The following is a 15,761-nucleotide window of genomic DNA, read 5'->3' as shown; positions in this document are numbered from 1 at the left end:
CACACACACACACACACACACACACACACACACACACACACACACACTTTAGCCTAGCTAACTTCCACTCATCAATATCATTCAGGTTTCAGCTTAAATATCACTTAATCAGCAAAGCTTTCACTGACCAACCTTGAGAACTAATAAGCGCCCTGTTTGGTGGTGTTCTCATAGCACCCTACAATGTCTCTTCATAGAACCTACCACCACTTCTAATTACATAAAGGCTCTTGGTCTCCTGATTAGATTAGGAGCAACCAGAGGGCAGGGACTAAGTCTGATTTGCAAACCACCACATCCCAATGTCTAGCACAGCATTTTGCACTTCAGGCACAGGGGTGGATGATCCTGCCCAAGTCCTCGGCTTCTTTCAAGGTTTAAATGAAGCATAGTATGTCAAGCACATAGATACGGTAAGCACTCACTATGTGATAGCTATTAGAATTACGGGGACTTCCCTGGTGGTGCAATGGTTAAGAATCCGCCTGCCAATGCAGGGGACATGGGTTCGAGCCCTGGTCCAGGAAGATCCCACATGCCACGGAGCAACTAAGCCCGTGCGCCACAACTACTGAGTCTGTGTTCTAGAGCCCGTGAGCCACAACTACTGAGCCCACGTGCTGCAACTACTGAAGCCCATGCGCCTAGAGCCCACACTCGGCAACAAGAGAAGCCATGGCAATGAGAAGCCCGCGCACCACAACGAAGAGTAGCCCCCACTCGCCACAACTAGAGAAAGCCCACACGCAGCAACAAAGACCCAGCGCAGCCAAAAATAAGTAAATAAATTTATTAAAAAAAAAAAAAAGAATTACGTCATGATGCCTTTGCTCTAAATATACTTGAAATTTACAACTGCTTTTTCTTTCACCTGCTGGAGGAGAAAAAAGCCTAGTAAAAGATGCCAAGTTGTCATTTTTTCAATATTTTTTGACTGTCAAGTCAGCTTATTTTTAGGATACTGAAAAACTTCAAACTGCAAGGTATAACGTCAAGAAAGAAAATGCTTCTAAAATTAACACACTACACTTTTTTTACTCTGAGATAAATCTATACTCATCACAGTACATTTTCACTTCCCTCTGTAGCCTTTATTGTTGCCTTCTCTTTCAAACACCTGGTTATTACAGTAAGGGCATTTGCTCCTTTATCAAACAACAAAGACCCCTCTAATAACTTTCGGGAAAATGAGTTTTAACTATGGCCAAAACTTCATTTGCTTGAAAAACTTGCTTCTACCTCAACTATGAACTCATGAAAGTAGGATAAATCACAGCTATCCTGAGCAGTCCTTGTTCATAGGAGAATTTAAAATCATTCACAATTGTTAAGTTAGTGAAAAGATAAAAGTGGGGGATTGAAACACCCAAACTGATCATTTTTTCAAGATATGTTTCACTGTAACAGCAGCTAAATTCTCCTGGGCCCAGGCAATATACTCAGGCAAAGGAAACCAGAGGAGAAATGAGAATTCAAGTGTGCTGCTTCCTTAGAAAAAAACTACACTTTAAAGAACTTGGCTCTAGAAAATGTCTCCACTGAACTTCCAGATATATATATCTGTGTATATATATATATATATATATATACACAGATATATATATGTATGTATATATGTATATATATATATATATATATATATATATATATATATAAAACATGCAGCAATATCTAGCAGCTGCATGCAAAGCCCAGTGGGTAATTCAATGATGGACAAAGATGGGGGTGGGGGGAGACTTTCCTTCTACCCTCCTAGGTTCGATAGCTAGGTCTACAAAATAAACTGAGAACAGGCAGATTAACAGGAGAAAAGGTCTACAAATTTATTCATTTTTAATATTACACACATGTGGACATCACAGGAAAAATAAAGTGAGTACCCCAAAAAAAGCAGTGAGATTTGAGAGTTTATATACCATCGTGATACGGCAAAGAAAGGGAGGGATGTTTGTTGGCCTCTCAGGGGAGAGTAAATGATTTTTAGGTAAGATGAATGGGCCCTTAGAAGAATAGATGGGAGACATGAGAGTTTGTTATAAAGTCTGTCTGGGTGTGGTGTATGTGAAGAGGTAATCTTCCCCGGTTGATGAAACTCCTGGGGAGAGGATCTGTGACAACTGAGTTCCTTTTGGAGGGTCTGTCTTTAGGTAGATAAGGGGAGTTCAGAGAAAGCCGCGCACTGCATTTGCTGTTTTTCAAGTGCCTTTAGTTTAAAACAATCAATATACCAAAGCGGCACATTTTGGGAGGCATGTCGTGAACTCCTTCAGATGACAGCATGATCCCTATCCTCACAGCCATCGGATAAACAGACACATAATACATACAAATATGCACACACATACATCTGCTACTGTGACTCTCATGAAAGCTAAGAACCTTGGTGGGGGGCAGGGGTGTTTATGCAAAAGCAAAAGCAGCTCTCTTAACTGTTCTCCCCTTTAACCTACTTGCCAGATTAATCAGCACATCCCACTGCCTCTGTAGAGCGTAACTACTGATGTTCCAGCACACCAGCGGCTCACAGCTAGTAAGAGGTGCTACCTGAGCCCAGGGCTTCTCAAGGTGTGGTCCAGAGATGGATGCCAGTCTGCAAACTATTTGTTACCAGCTGCCCAGGAAATGGAGAGTGAGCATTTACAAACGTGGGTAGTCATTACACACAGTTGCCACATCCAAGTGCATGAATAGTGAACTCATCTCAGTGACCAGTTCTGGCGGTGCTGACCTTGTGAGGTGAGCTGCATGAGGCACCAGCTGCCTACTAGTCAAGTGCTGTAGAACCATGTGACCACGAGGAATGGTTTAAGGTTACTTTGTTAATACATTTTAATATAAATGTATTAAAATCCACATCCATTTTTTTCATCAAAAGATCATTTAAATTTGACCATAAGTTTAAAGGACAAGTTGGAACTAGCTACTGAGGAAGAACTGAAGGTGAATTTCGACACTAGAACATCGCTTGCTTCATTTTGAAGAAAAGTGAAAAATGAAGATCTTCAGCTTGCTGAAGCTGCTTTGCCTTTTTTCATCTTCATCAACATCCCTCTACAAGGCCAGTTCCGCTACCATGAGTGTTATTAAAACAAACCCACAACCAGTTTAGATATACGTTATTCATTAACCCCAAGATAAGCTACCACTAACCCAGCCTAGAGTAGATAAACAAGCAAGAAGTTCATTTCTGACACTAAAAATCTTAAGCACTGATATACACAGAGTTTGTTGGAAGTATACATAGGGTATTTAATGTGGAGCATCATCATTTTACTCACAAATTTTGTTTAGTTATAACTGGATTAACAAATTAACAAGAGTAATAGCGATTCTTTATGTGAATTGCCTACACACATGCTTCTGAAGAACATGTACAGATTTTGTAATTTTTTCCCACAATATTTGTTGTGCTTGTACTTACTGAGATGTAATTTTATTTATGTTGTTTCTAAAATGTTAAAAAGAATTAAGGCTTGCATATCATATGTCTTTTTTATTTCTTTCCTTTTTTGTTAATAATAGTATAGGTCCATGACAGATAGAAAATAAAAAGACTAGACCTTCACCATATATAGGTTAAGAAGCAGTGATGTGCTCCCACCAGCAAAGCTGTATCCTCCTCTAGGGTGAGATGTGTTTACTTCTATTTATACCAGTTGTTCTTATAATTTAATTTAATTGTACCCAAACACATAATAAATTGTATATAAATACATAAAATATGAGTTCAGAAAAAATGTTTCTATGAAAATGAAGTTGAACATCTGAATACTGTGGAATAACACAATAAAAGAGTAACACTAAAATAACTGCTGTTATATTAGGCATGAAGAAGTGGCAAAGGATGGGGAGGCAAATCAGAAAAATCTGGAAGGATTCTACATTCATAGTTCACAAGTATCCTGAAGTTCCAATAGCCCTTTAAAGCAAGTCAAACCAAAAACCAGGTGGACCAGACGTCACAGGTTATAGTTTATGTGCCATAAACCAAAAACAACATGGAAACCATTTACCAGGTCCTACCTCAGAAATCAGCAAACAGATGTACATTTATATGTTTGAATTTAAAATAAAATGCTTAAGATATAAATGTAGCTTTTTTTTTTTTTTTACACTTCTCCACTTCAACTGAGCAGCTGCTGGTCATGATAATCCCAGATAAGAGAACTTATCCTGTAAATACAAAATTCTGCACAGAATATTCAAGAGATTCTGGCCTCCTGGCTCTATTACTGAGACATAACTGGTAGATGATAAAACGGGGACAAAATACAATGTACAGGAAAGATACACCAATCACAAAAAGTATAAGGACTCCAAAAAGAGGTTGTAACCACATGAAGAAAATGTAACAATTTGTGAAACTGCACAGCATATGTCTCTTTTTAGTAACATTATACCCACACCCAATTCCTACAGAGAATATGCTTTTTAGCAGTTAACAGCATTAACCAAATAAAAGCAGAGCCCTCAGGGGACTTTCTTTCAAAGGTCAAGAAACAAGCGCAGAATCAAAAAGTAATATATAAAAAGTCCTTCATGAGATACTGCAAAACGTTTTCTCTTACTATCAATATAGAAAGCTGTTTTGAACCATAAACCAAACTAAGCCAAAGCCATAGGTTTAGTTTAATTCTGAACTCAGACTTTTTTATAGCTTATCCACATTGGCCCACAGCTCAGGATTAAAGTTTTAATTTAGCGTTAGGAAAAATAAGCAAAACAAATGAAAAGTACAATAGTGTGATGAGGGAAATTAACATAGGAAGTCTCATTTAGCATTAATGGGTTGAAAAAACTAAAATTATAGGGAAAAAATTTTAAGATTGTATTAATACTCAAATTGAAATGATTTGAACAAAAACTCATTTTGAACTAATAGTCCTACCCCCACTTCAAAGCACTGGGACTTGGCTGAATTAATACAAAATTTCACTGTCGATTATACTACGCAAATGAAATAAAATGGAAACAATATGCAGAAAAAAAGGGGGGGGCCAAAGAACCGTGTAGGGGAGGAAAAATAATTTTCCCTCCACACTCCTGAGTTCTTAGCTGAAACCCTTGTAATAAAGGACAGATTAACAAGAGAAAAACAAACAGAAACTTATTAACATGTATACTTTGTATACATGGAAGATACCCAGAGGAAAATGAATAACTCAAGGAGGTGCCTTAGAATTCAGACTTAAACACCATCCTAGTAGGGAAAGGGGAGGGGGAAGCTGGCCTCTTAGCGGAAAGTAAATGATTTTCTGGAAAGATGAATGGGCCCTTAGAAGATTAGGCAGGACGTATGATAGTTTGTGACAAAGTCTGTCTGGGGGTGGTATCGACACCTAAGCTCCTCTCCTGCGATAAGAGGCAGTCCTCCCTGGTTGATGAAGCTCCTGGAGTGAGGATCTATGACAACTAAGTTCCTTTTGGAGGATCTGTTTTCAGGCAGATAAGGGGAGTTGGGTCAAAGCCTCTCCCTTGCATCTGTTGTTTTTTTCAAGCGCCTACAGTTCAGAATAATCAATACATCAAAGTGGCATATTCGGAGGTGGCACGTCCTAAACTCCTACAGTCATATTTTGGGGTGGCGTATGCCGCTACCCTCCACATGCAAAGCCTAAACCATGCTGTGGAGGGACACTGGGCCGATGTCCCGGGTCCTGCCCTCCAACTGTGGCTCTACCGATGAATTAGCACCATGACCCTGTTTGCTTTCATTCTCGGCTCCCCATCTGTGATCTCTGGGAGTCAGCTGATGTACACACACCACAGGTGCTACCCACTCTAAGATTCTATTGCCCTGGAACTAAACCTACAGCTGAAATGGACTGAAGCTCTTATGGGCAATGGAAGGCAAGAAGCAAACATAAAATCTACTACAGTGACAGATCTGGACACTCACCCACTTGGCTGATAGTTATTCTGGTCATGAAACAAAGGAAAAAATGGGGAGACATGCAGCCTACAAAGCAATGTCAAGGACTACCAAATTTTTATAATTCCTCCTGGCAAAATGATAAAACCAAAATATAACTTAAAAAAAATTGTTGCATTAAAATAGGTTTTCTTCCTTATTTTATAACTGGCAAAAATTTATTTTTAAAAAACACAAAGGAAATATATTGAGACAAGAGATTCACAGTGTTTATGCAAAGATTGCTTTACTGGCATCTTTATCTTCTCTTACAGAATGCTAAATTAATTCTTTCTTTTTAAGTGAAAAGGTGATAACGAAGTAATTAAGAACGTATAATCAGAACTAGAGGGCCTGGGTCCAAGTCCCACTTACCAGCTGTATATCCTTGAGCAAGGTTCAGTTTCCTCATCTGCAAAATGAGGATAACATGGTCTCAGCACCTCACATGGCTGTTGAGAGTTCACAGGAGTCAATACATATAAAGCACTAAGCACAGTGTCTCTGGCACACACAAGAACCTATACGTGTTCACTAATATTTTATGGTAACTTCATGTTTAACTAAACACAGATGTTCACTAATATACCAAATGAAAACCAAACAACATCAAGACCCTAGAAAACTGCACATGAAAATATCAACATTAAACATTTAAAACATTAAAATAATTCCAAAATATGACATATATATGTCCTATGACAGATGCATGATATCTATAACAGTAGCTTCATTTAAGTGTTTTCCCAGGCTCCAATCCTTCGTCAATCCATCCTATCCACTAGAGGAAACTTCCTAAAGCAATGCTGGGTTTAAGTCACTCCCTGCAAGAACCTTAACGACTCCATACATTACAGGGTAACCCTCAGACCCCAGAACCAGACTAAATGAGCCACTAGCACACTGTACTTCACAGTATTTACCACAGTTTGTAATTACATACTTGAGTGATTGTTTGGTTAATACCTTTCTCACCACTAGAACGAAAACCCAGGAAGTAAGGCCTGCATTTTACCCACCACTGTCTATCATAAGGCATGGCCTGCTGCAGGTGGCGGTAAGTATTTGATGGATGAATGAATGACCCTCAGCATCCATCAAGGCTCACAGCAACACCTCATAGGTATGACCCTTCATGGCTTGCAAAACACTCATATAAATTTTCTCATCTGAGGCTCACAGTAAGCCTTTAGGGAAGGCAGAGGCCCAAAATTCAGAGCCACCCAAGGTCACATTCAGTAGCAAAGAACCAAAGTGCCAACCCCTAGTCTGGAGTTCCTTCCAGAATATTCTCCTGCCCGAGTTAAATCCAATAAAACATACTAAGGCCTCGGCCTGGCCTCACACTTTCCAGCCTCTGTGGTTTTCACTCCTTCCTTCTACTCACCTAGAACTGCCTCCGACCTCTTTTCCTGCTTTTCATTCATTCAGCCAGGATTTATTAAGGACTGTGATTGATGGGCAAACCCTCCTCCTTCCTTCAGGGCCCACTACTGTGTCATATATGTGCCATTTCTAGTGCATGGACATCTGTGTATTTACTCAACAAAATGTCTTTCATTGTACAGACATTTATTTGTTCTTTCAATATAGTAGTGAGCACCTACTAACTGTCCTACTGCGTGAGGTTCCAACGAGAACTGCACAGTTGGAATACTGATGTCCTAGTGGTTTGAAAAACTACTGCAGTTTCTAGAAGAGCATAACAATGCAAGTCAGTCTGCTTTAAAAAGCAATACAATTGCAGCCGTTCACAGTCTGAGACATCCCAGATACCTTAATTAAGAAGTAAAGCAGCCACCAATATCCACCAAAATAATATAGATTTTATCAATTTTCATATCATTTTAAAAAGGAATACAGATTAAATTTATGTACCATCATTTAAAAAAAAAAAAAAAGACTCACACAACGACATCCACAAGCAAAGTATCTTCAGGTCTACTCCATCAAAATGGTTTTTGTACATCAGGTCTTTTAAACAGTTATCGGCCCTTCTCAAACTTGTCGGCTCAAAAGCACACACAATTAAAATGGAAACAACAGATTCAGGAATCCGATTCCTCTGAATTACTAGCACAGAACCACAACTCTAAATACTACAGCAATAAACCTGCAATAATCCTCGTGAAATACAGTATCAATTAAATGTTGGTGCAAGAAATGTAATGCAGAATTACTGCCGTATTAACACTCCCTGAAGATAAATCACCAAAGACTTTAAACAAGTGAAAATCAATTCTATGAATATTTAACACAGCTGGCTTTACTTAAAATTTCCCATAACACACACACTGGCATAAAAAAGAGCCGCAAAGGGTTAATAATTCGAGATTATATATGAATTCAGAAGAAAGGAAGACAGCAGCCTAGGAATCTTCCTTTATCTTGGAAATGACAATATTTTACAGCCTCGGGGGGAAAGAAGACAAAACAGTATTCCATAATGTTAACTCATTACAAGATTTAATAGAAACACTACCCAACTAATTTTAATCCTCCTCTTTCTTTCCCACCTAAATTTCACTGCTGAATTTAAGAGGCCAATCTCAGGTAAGACAAAAAGGAAAGTTTCAAGAACACAATAACGAGAGGAATGGACAAAAACCTGAGAAATCATTTGTCTCGAGGGCAAAGGCTTGGGTCTGTGAATCCGTATAAAGCTGTATGTCTGTCTCTACCTCACGATCTCCTACACGGACACAACTGCTTTCAAACACCGTGGTCCCACAGGTCTTGAACAAGCCTAAGTAAACCTGCAGAATGGTGGGATTGTGCTGGTTTGCTTGCTTGAGGGTCTTTAAAAGTAGAGTGAAACTTGCCCAGGTGTTTTCTTATATCTTCCAATGGACCAAGGGGCCTCCCCACCCCCATTTAAGTCTCCCAATCACCCTGCCTTTCCACACCTTGACCATCTACGAGGCAGTGGTTTATACATCCCACAGAGAAGCCATGACCAGCCTCAAGGAGCCTCATTAGGAAAAGCTTCCCTTTTATTAAATCTAAAGCTCTTCTCGTTGTGCAGTTTAATTCCACTCCCCCCCCACTTTTTTTTCTTCTGTGAACTCAGTAGAAGGGAATAAATCCCTGAAAGAAAAAAATCCCTTTCATCTTACAAAATAATCACATTTGCGAATTCTGTGAGTTAATAGGTGTGCCCTTCAAAGAGGGGAGGACATTAGTGATCAAATTTAATTCTATCATTTATGTTTAAAAGATTCAGACCTAATATGGCCTTGTAGAAACAAAGCATTTAATATCTCCTTGGATTCTGAAATTGTACAGGTCTCCCTGAAAATTTAAGTTCACACCTTCACCTACATTCAGTTCCCAGCAGGTGCACAGAGCTTTTCCTAATAGCTTCACTGAGTCACTGAGGATGTGCAGATACAACCCAAGGCCCTTCTGTTTAACTATTGCGGTTGTCCTTTGGGGTCTTCTGCTTCCTTACCTTGGTGGACTGGGAAGATGACAGGAGATGATATTCAAGTCTGTCAATTACACCTTATGCATAATTCTTGATTTTAACGTATGCGAAGGATGAAATTGAGAAGCTACTAAAATTGTTTTTGAATGTAAATTATCCTGAGTGCTAATTATGTACAATTTCTTCATTTTCCTTATTCAAACAAGTGAATCCCAGATAAATTTCCTTTCAGGTCAAATTTTTCTTCCCTTATAAATTCATGACTAATCCTATATAACCCTAAGACTGCCTTACTCACCCCTCAAGAACTCAGTATTACTATATTATCCTGTTAGGAGGAAAGGAGCTAAAACTTGTCTGAGAGGGGCTAACGTAACATACTTTGGCATGCAGTTATTATTACCGAGCAGAGTTAAGGTTAAATAACCCTGTAAAAGAAATGGGGAGGGAGCCTGAGAAGTACCTGACCTCCATTCTAAGACAGTTACATAAAGGTTTCCCAAAGGGTTTCCCCTTTCTAGCATCCTAGTTACTCCGTACCTCTGGGGTGAACATGGGCCCCCAGCCTCAGCAAGCTAGCCATAAAAGTAAGAGCTGCCTATATTTACAGCCTCTACTTTCTCTCTTCCCACTGAGTTCACCCCAATCAGGCTTTCATCCCTGTCGTTCTATCAAAACTGCTCTTGTCAAAGTCACCAATGGCCTCCATGTTGCTGAAGCCAGTGGTCAATCTGAATCCTTATTCTAATGGATGATTACTCTGTCTTGAAACATATTCATTACATGCCTTCTGAAACCCTGGCCCCCTCTTTCTTTGGGTTCACTTTCTACCTCACTGACTCCTCTTTCTAGGGTCTTCTTTGCTGGTCCCTTCTCATCTTTGAACTCTGGATTCCAGAATCTCTCATGTATCCAATTGCCTGCTCAGCCTCTCTACATGAGTGTCTAACAGGCATCACAAACTTAAGTCCTAAATCAAATTCCTACTATTACGACCTAACTGGCTCCTCCCAAAACCTTGCCCATCTCAGTACATGGCAACTCCATTCTTCCAGTTCAGGAGCCATCCTTGCCTCTGCATTTGTTTCCTCTCTTTCGCTCCCCTCTTCTCTCCACATCTAATCTAATCTAACGGGATAACGGCTCTACCTTATATCGAGAACCTGACCACTCACTACCACCTCTAGCACCTGGCACAGCAAACAACATCTCCTGCCTCAGTTATAGCGATGCCTCTGCTTCCTCCCTTCATTCTAATCTCCACAAAGCAGAGTGATCCTTTGTAAAACATAAATCCGATTATTATATTATTAACCTGTTCAAAACCCTCTAATGGCTTCCTACCTGTTGTGGGTCGAAGTGTTTCCCCCACAAATTCACATGTTGAAGTCTTAACCCCCAATACCTCGGAATGTGACCTTATTTGGAAAGAGGGTCATCACAGATTAATCAGTCGAGGTCCTTAGGGTGGGCCCTAGTCCAATATGACTGAAATTTGGACACAAAGACACACACATAGGGAGAACGCCATGTGAAGATGAAGGCCGAGACCTGCAAGCCAATGAACACCAACTACTGCCAGCAAGTGATCAAAAGCTAGGAGAGAGATGCAACAGAGACTCTCACAGCTATCAGAAGGATCCAACCCTACAATACCTTGATCGTGGACTTAGAACGTCCAGAACTATGAAACAATACATTTCTGGTGTTTTGCCATGCAGTCTGTGGTACTCTATTACAGCAGCCCTAGCAAATTAAAACACCACCTCACACAGAATAAAAGGTGAACTCCGTGCCACGGCCCGAAGGCCCCACATGACTGTACCCTGACTCACACACTGGGCCCCTTGACGTTCCCCCAACAGGCCAGACACACTCCTCCTCAGGGCCCAGCTCTTCCCATAGCCGGCCTGCTCTGCCCCAGCGCCCTCAGTTCCTTTAGATCACTGTTTAAATACCTCCATAAGGCCTTCTCCCTCCAACACTCTCCACTCCCCTCCCAAGCTTTATCTTTCTCCATCACTGTGCTGTCACCTCCAGATACTTTAAACACTTACTGTGATAGACTGGAAGATCCACTGCTAAGACCCGCAGAGCAGCTGCAGGTAGACAGGCTCCAGGGCCCAGCTCCTCGGGGTCAGCTGGTCAGCCTTAGTGCAGAGAGCTTCCGGCCAGAGGCCACACCCCTCCTGGGGCAGCTACACCTGGTAACACACCTGAAAGGAGTGAGGTCATCGCTCAGTGCCGGAACCTCTGCCAGGGAATCCACGTCACTCCAGAGGTCTCCACAGGCTGGTGGGGGCTCTGTCATGTCAAATCTGCATCACAGTTCAACTTCTTTCTCGGCCCAATGCTGCTTCCACCCCCTTCTGTTCACCGTGTTGATCCCAAATAAACATCTTGTTCCCCCAACTCCATCTCAGCGTCTGCTTCAGGAAAACCCAACCCTGAGACACTTGTCTACCTTCCACAACCTGAACGTAGTCTTATTGAGGGAAGGGACTTTGGTTCAATGTGTCCCCAAAGCCTAAAATACTACCTGGTACAAAACAGGAAATGACTAAATGGGAATACTGGAAGGAAGGAAAGGGGCGGGGCGGGGAGGGAAGGCATTGACCATCTGGATAGGAGACTAGCCCCTGGAGAAAACAAAAGCCTCTTAATATAGTCACAAAGCAAAAGGAATACACACTATCACAATGAAACTAGGCATGAGGTTTCTAAAGCACACATGGCTATATGATCTCAGGGAAACTTCGAAGAAAGTTGTGCACAAAGTTCCTGAGATTCGCTTATTATCTTGAGACTCCTGACTCTTCCCTTCCTCCTAGGATTTTAAATTTTGCAACCTCAAGTTCTACCATCGAGAGGGTTTTCAGGACCCTAACCTTTAGGAAAGATACTGTATAATCACTGTTCAATAGCTTTGTGACATCTTATATGTTAATTCTTAACTCCCACTAATGAGAAACTCTGCTCAGCATTTGATCATAATAAATAGCTTATTATAGCCTTTCTCTTTATTGACTGCGTCTTATTTCAAGCCTCACTCAAGACATTCTTTTTTCTTTCTCAGAGAACTGCCTTTCACTTTATTGCAAGACTAACTGCATTCAGCTCTGGCAAATGATTTTAAATATATTTTCCATGCTCCACAGCTGGCTACTCATTCAGACCCAAATAGAGCTGGTTTCTACCGGGTTCCATATCTCATGCCAATTCAGTCAAGAATATGTGAGGTCTGACTATAAAGTAATAAAGCTGGGAGGGTTGTGTGTGCTTGGTTTATAGAATTACTTTCACTTCTTTACCTATCATTGCACGATGAGATTCTAAGGGAAAAATGTAAAGACATGTTTAACACCAAACCCAACAAAATCACCCCTAAACTAGAGTTACTACTGTTCCACTGGTCTGAACTACTCTAAGACAAATGGTTTCAGAACACTGTGTGCCTACAGCCCAGGAATGTCATACATAGATGTACCTGAAATATTTTATAACCATAAATATGAATAACAGAGTCTTCCCAGTGAGACCCATCTAATTTCATCAGCCTTCTGAAATTACATCTTTCACTAAAGCAGCCTCGGAGCACAAAGGCAATAAGATAACATTAATTAAAATACATAAAACCATCCAGGAGTAGCAAGGAGTATGCGACCTTTTTTTTTAAGGGTAGAAATTGAACTAAAAATAGTAATCAATGTTTTGCCAGCTTAAAAAGCTAGGTCTTAAAAAAAAAAAAAAAAAGCTAGGTCTTACACAGTGCCTGAAGCCATAACTCTACCAGACCTTCTCCAAGGCAGGATAATAATTAGCATGTTATTATTCATTTGTCTGGTATGCAGCTAACTTTGCAGGGTGCCTGTGCATGCTCACTTTGCAACCGCGAGCTTCAGTTCTCTGCTACCTGTTTGCCATTAAGGAGAATCCAGGAAGTTCCAAAATACAATGTGCCATCCCTTACCGCTATGCCAACAATCGAACCATGCAAAAATGAATCCTAATGAGACCCTCATTATTATCACTGCTGAAGTTCAGCTCTCCACTCCATTTGGAAGACATTTGGGGACTGAAAAGAGAAAACAGATTCCTGGGACATTTCAGAAGACTGGCCATTCCTGTCGATGACCTACCTGGACAAGGCAAAAGAAAAGGATCTTAAACAGGCAGGAAGGTTTCCAGCTTTGGTGCCTGTGGGGACGGTGGTGCTGTTAACGACGGTGGGGAACACAGCAAGTCCTAAAAGGGTTAAAAGGTGGTGGCATCACACATAGCTGGCAGGGGTGTAAACCTGAACAACCACTTTGACTCCATTAAGGCTGGACGACCAGCAATCCCATGCCTAAGAATACACCTGGAAGAAATGCATGGTACGTGTCCACCAAAAGGCATATACAAGAATATTCATAGCACCATTATTCTCAATAGCCAAAAATCGGGAAACCAACTGTCACCAGTAATGTGAATAAGTGGAAGTATATTCACACAATGGAAGACTACATAGAGCAGAAAAGAATGAACTACTGCAACTCACAACAACATGGGAGGTTGAGCATTAGAGCACCGACATGAAAGAGCACATACTGTATGACTCCAAATACGTGAAGTTCAAAACAGCGAAAACTCAGCTACAGTGACAGAGGTGTAATGGGAGGGACATCCTATGGAAGGGGACAAGAGGAAAGCTGCGGGAAGGATGGAAATGTTCCCTGTCTTAGTCTGGCTAATGGCTACACAGGTGCATACATATGGGAAAACTCATCCAGCTGTACACCTAAGATTTGTGTACTTCCCTCTATAGAAGCTATGCCTTAATTTTTAAATTTCACGAGTAAATTAAATTCTCCTAGCCCTGCAGCTTTACAGTGATAACAAATCCCCTCCTCGAAACAACTCACTCACCACAGCTACCTGATAACAAAACAGGCCCACCTCAAAAATCAAGCTACAAAAGCATCTTAACAGACTGAAGTCCTCAGTACAAGTAAATGCACATTTGTGAACATCTGTATGTAATTTATGTAACATTGAGCTTGCCCAAGGAAGTCATTACCTAAATGTTCTGGACGTGAAGAATCTGGCTCCAGATTCTTCAGGTGTAGAACTGTGGCCCTGACATAGTATGTCATCTCCTCTCTCCTACTTTCTCTAAAACCCCCCAGATGTGATTTATTGATCCTTCTTCTGTGTTAAAGGAACAGGTCTCCATACGCTAACACTGTTTATATGTGAGCCCCAGGGAGACAGGTTGGGGTCAGTGCACTCACTTTTGTCCCCTAAGCACCTTATACACTGCCCTAGCACAGTGCAATAAATGTGTACTGGATTTTGAACAATTCAACACACCTTCAGTAAAATCCTTTTAAACCTTCATGGCTAGGGACTTCCCTGGTGGCGCAGTAGTTAAGAATCCGCCTGCCAATGCAGGGGACATGGGTTTGAGCCCTGCTCCAGGAAGATCCCACATGTCATGGAGCAACTAAGCCCGTGCACCACAACTACTGAGCCTGTGCTCTAGAGCCCACCAGCCACAAATACTGAGCCCGCATGCCGCAACTACTGAAGCCTGCGTGCCTAGAGCCCATGCTCCACAACAAGAGAAGCCACCGCAATGAGAAGCCCGTGCACCACAAGGAACAGTAGCCTCCGCTCGCCACAGCTAGAGAAAGCCCGCGCACAGTAACGAAGACCCAACACAACCAAAAATAAATAAATAAAATAAAAGCTTACTGGCTAAGAAATTGGATTTAAAAAACAAAAAAAACTGGTAGAATTCTAGTCTCAGCTCAACTACTTCATGTACTAAAATTCTTTAATCTCAAGATTCGTTTCTAGATAACCAGAATATATTTACTTAAATAATATACCTTTCATCCACTGATTACCTCAACAGTAAAATAGGAAAAAGATGAGAAAGACCTGGGGGAAAGAATGAATGTAATTGGAACCTACTATGTGATAGGCCCTCTCTTAGGCACTTTACTTACGCACATTATCACCTACAAACCTCACAACTTTTTAAGGTGGGAATTGATCTCTCCAGTCCATAGATGAAGAAAACTGGGGTGCGACTGGTCCATCATCACAGTTACGTGCAAGAGCTAGGATCTGAGGTAAAGACTGAAGAATACCAAAGCCTCAGACTTTCTCCTAGATGATGATTCTCCCACTGGCATTCCTGAGCTCTCCAAATGGAAACCTGGGGCTCCCCAAGGCTACTTTCATCAGCAAGCTTCACGTGTTCCTTGTGGAGGCTGCCGTTTTCTGCATCATTAATTCTGCAGCTCTCCCAAGACCCAGGTGGGAACAGGACCACCGTTTCTGCTGTTACTGCAGCTGTCTGAAAAATACAGCACAGCCTTGGGCAGGTTGGAAGAGCCTGAGGAGGGGTGGCGGGGGGGGGGGGGGGGGGGGGGG

General features: G+C 41.3%; 1 protein-coding gene across 20 annotated transcripts in view; it reads right to left on the bottom strand.

Moving 5' to 3' along the window:
* The window catches only part of APBB2 (amyloid beta precursor protein binding family B member 2), a 374,271-nt gene that overhangs the window by 334,908 nt on the left and 23,602 nt on the right, over nucleotides 1-15,761 (bottom strand). For 14 of the 20 annotated variants that reach the window (XM_029235028.1, XM_029235013.1, XM_029235016.1 and 11 more), the window contains exon 1: nucleotides 11,396-11,546. The exons of 3 other annotated variants lie outside the window; for them this stretch is intronic. The gene's annotated coding sequence lies outside the window, so the exon portion shown is untranslated. Of the gene's footprint in view, nucleotides 1-6,286; nucleotides 6,324-11,395; nucleotides 11,618-15,761 lie in introns of those variants that run through there. 3 more of the 20 variants (XM_029235017.1, XM_029235034.1, XM_029235015.1) reach the window with 2 other exon arrangements.

The sequence above is a fragment of the Monodon monoceros genome, unplaced genomic scaffold (assembly GCF_005190385.1).
Source record: "Monodon monoceros isolate NGI ecotype Baffin Bay Population unplaced genomic scaffold, NGI_Narwhal_1 Super_Scaffold_20, whole genome shotgun sequence".
In the NCBI taxonomy this organism is placed as follows: domain Eukaryota; kingdom Metazoa; phylum Chordata; class Mammalia; order Artiodactyla; family Monodontidae; genus Monodon; species Monodon monoceros.
The sequence above is the reverse complement of the archived record's forward strand: the minus strand, read 5'-3'. Positions and strand labels throughout refer to the sequence as shown.